The following is a 3,087-nucleotide window of genomic DNA, read 5'->3' on the forward strand; positions in this document are numbered from 1 at the left end:
GGAGGCACCTGGTACCTCTGGTCTTGGGGCTAATTTGTTCCAACCATGCAAATTGGTGGCCAGGCCTAAAGGGCCCCCCTGAGGCTTCTTTCTGCGCCCTTCTCTCCCCTAGTCCCACGACTATCTGCCCTGTCACAGCTTTTTGTCACTAAGGGCTCCTAAATGCCCCAAACCAGGCTAGGAGCTCTCTTGACATTGTCACTCTTCACCTTCACAGCAGCCCCAGAAAGTCAGTGCCCTTGACACCCCCATTTCACAAAGGGAGAAACTGAGGTTCTGGGAGTCAGAGTAATTTGCCCAAAGCAGCAGAGCCAGAACTGGCTGACTCCTCGGGTCCATAGGGTGGCACGTGGTGCCTGCCCGTGGACTGAAAGCATGCGTGACCCTTGTCCCTGCACCCCACATTCCATGTGGGTCTCTCCTCTGGGGGATGCCTCGGCTGCCCTTCCTTCCTGCCTCTCTTTCACATTTATTGCTTGCTCCTGGTCTCGGGGACTGCTTGATGGCCTTTAACATTTGTTCTCCCTTCTTCTTTAGAACTTGAACTTTGAAATATTAAGGAGGCCCACGACCCCTTGGCATAAAAATGACATTCCTCAGCCTTCCTTGCTGCTGGGAGTGGCCTTACGTCTGTTATGGCAGATGGAACTTAAAAACAGCGCTCCTCTTCTGTGAATTGGAAAACATCGCCTCCTCTGAGCAGCTGCAGTTCTGTGCCCAGGATTTGGCTGGCAAGTGGGTGGCAGATCTGTGTCAACTAGAAAACAGAGCTCCGTGGAGAAGGCACAGAGCTTGGGAACAGAGCGTGGACTAGGGTTTGGTCTCCATTCACCCACACAGAAACCAAGGCTGCGGCTGTGGGGTCTGAGGACTGGTGCCATCAGCAGCGGGAAGTGCAGGGCATGGGCTGCTGGAGCCTCTGCCCCCTGGGCTGTGCGGCTTGAATCCCCAGAGCCACTCTCCTGGGTCCTGTGACTGTCCCAAATGCACTTCCCTTCCCTTCCAGATCCGTCCTCTGCTCCCTCCTTGCCCTCCCTACCTGTCCTGCTCCCCCACCCAGCCCTTCCCGTCCCTTCCAGATCCCTCCTCTGTCCTCTCCTCAGCCTGGGGTCTCTTTTTATGTCTCTGTCTGTTTCTCCCTCTGGCCTCTGGCCTCTGCTCCCAGCCACTCCTCCTACTTCCTTTCTTCCTCCCCTGGTATATCTGTGGCCCTGAACCCAGGTTTGCAAGAGCTGCCTTCTGTCTGTCTGTTCTTCAAGATAACCTAAACCCGGCTGCAGGCCCCAGAACTTCCAGGCTCCCCTGCCACCCTGAGCCATTCCCAGAATGCCCCCTCAGAGAACGCCATAGCCCATTCCCTGAAGTCTCCCAGGGCTGCTCTTTGTAAGCCACAGCTTAGGTATCAGGGCCCATTCTCCGATGGGAGACTGGTATCAGGGTCCATTCTCCTTAGGGACACTACAAGGCGGCCATCCCCCTCAGCCCAGGCCTAGCCACCTCCCGGGGCACCCTGCACATCCTTAGACTTCATCCCCTTCCTAAGAAATTTGTCCTCCCTCCTCCCTCTCGGAACCTTGACTAATCTAGATTCCACAGCAGCTCTAGGAGGGGCTGAACCCAAGCCCTGTGGGAGCCCCAGAGGGCCGGCTGCCCACTGAGGGACCTAGAAGCCCGGGTGGTTATCCTGATGGAAACACCTGCACCAACAGCTACAGCTCTCCTTCCTTCTCAGTCTCAACCAGCAGCAAAGACAAAGCAAGCTCACTGAAAGGGCATCTCAGGTAAACATCCTCCCTCCCACTGTCTTGTCTGTGCTCCCAAGTCCCCACTTTTTATACCTTTAATCACCGATCAGGCCTCACCTGTGTATAACCATCTGGGCTTCTAGGCTCCCTGCACCCAGCTCTTCCCACAGCAGCTTACATGTGCAGAGTTGTAGGCTGTGAAGACAACTCAGGCTTCTCGAAGAGTCTGCCAGGCTTTCAGGGTGGCGTGAGGAGGTGTTCTCCTTGTCCCACTTCTGGCTCTGGGCTTTTTCTCTGTCTCCCAGCGGTTACCTGATAGGATGTCTGTTGACAGTGTCTGCTGACTTTGGCTCGGGGAATAGTTGAGTGCCTTTCAGTGAGGCACAGGGCACCCCAAAGGTGGGGGTTGAGGGTGGGGGAGCCTCAGCCTGGGGAGGCCCCAGGGACACGTCAGAGATTCTGGGTTGACTGAGGAATTTGGATTGGACAGGGATATAAGGAAAGACTTTGGTGGTTCAGTGCCTGTAGCTCAAGCAGCTAAGGTGCCAGCCACATACACCAGAACTTGAGGGGTCCGAATCTAGCCCGGGCCTACAAAACAACAGTGACAACTACAACCAAAAAATAGCAAGGCGTTATGGCGGGTGTCTGTAGTCCGAGCTACTTGGGAGGCTGAGGCAAGAAAATCACTTAAGCCCAGGAGTTGGAGGTTGCTGTGAGCTGTGATGCCACAATACACTACCCAGGGCAACAGTTTGAGGCTCTGTCTCAAAAAAAAAGAAAGGAAAGACTTTGGGAGACACATACAGTAGTCAAACCTTTGCATTATTGCTCAGAGATGATTCGCCTTCCACACACATGTACACATACATAAAAATATACATAAAAATACAAACACACCTACACACCCACCCAATCTTGTTCATTCATCAGCAAGTACTCAGTTACCCTCCGTCATCTCTTCAAACACACACACACCCCTCCCCAGATCCCCAGACATAAGCCCTTTCTGTTTTACATTGCTTTATTGTCTTGCTTCTCAGAACTGTGTCAGGTAGGCTGGAATCTGATGCTCAGACTTGGCTATTTTCATCACTGATCCACTTCAGTAAGAGCAGATCTCAGAGATAACCAGAATCTTAGTAACAACCCTTTATGGAAGCTGGGCTCCTTAGGAGGTGGGGAGTGTATCTTAATCTAGATGCTCTTCTCATTAAAGGATTCACTCAGGGCCTCTTGAGATGGAGGTGAGGGTGAGAGGACTCCAGCTTGGGGCTACCTCGTAGGAGAGAGATTTCTGTGTGGAACACCCAGAGGGCCTCCCAGAAACCCCTTCCCCTAA

The 3,087-nt window shown here is 53.4% G+C and overlaps 1 non-coding gene across 1 annotated transcript; it reads right to left on the reverse strand.

The window, feature by feature from the left end:
* Positions 1-2,782: 2,782 nt before the first annotated feature.
* Positions 2,783-2,846, reverse strand: LOC128593038 (small nucleolar RNA U2-19). The gene has a single exon (XR_008382221.1). It is a non-coding gene; the product is annotated as a small nucleolar RNA U2-19 (small nucleolar RNA).
* Positions 2,847-3,087: the final 241 nt, after the last annotated feature.

This window comes from Nycticebus coucang, chromosome 8, assembly GCF_027406575.1.
Source record: "Nycticebus coucang isolate mNycCou1 chromosome 8, mNycCou1.pri, whole genome shotgun sequence".
Lineage (NCBI taxonomy): Eukaryota > Metazoa > Chordata > Mammalia > Primates > Lorisidae > Nycticebus > Nycticebus coucang.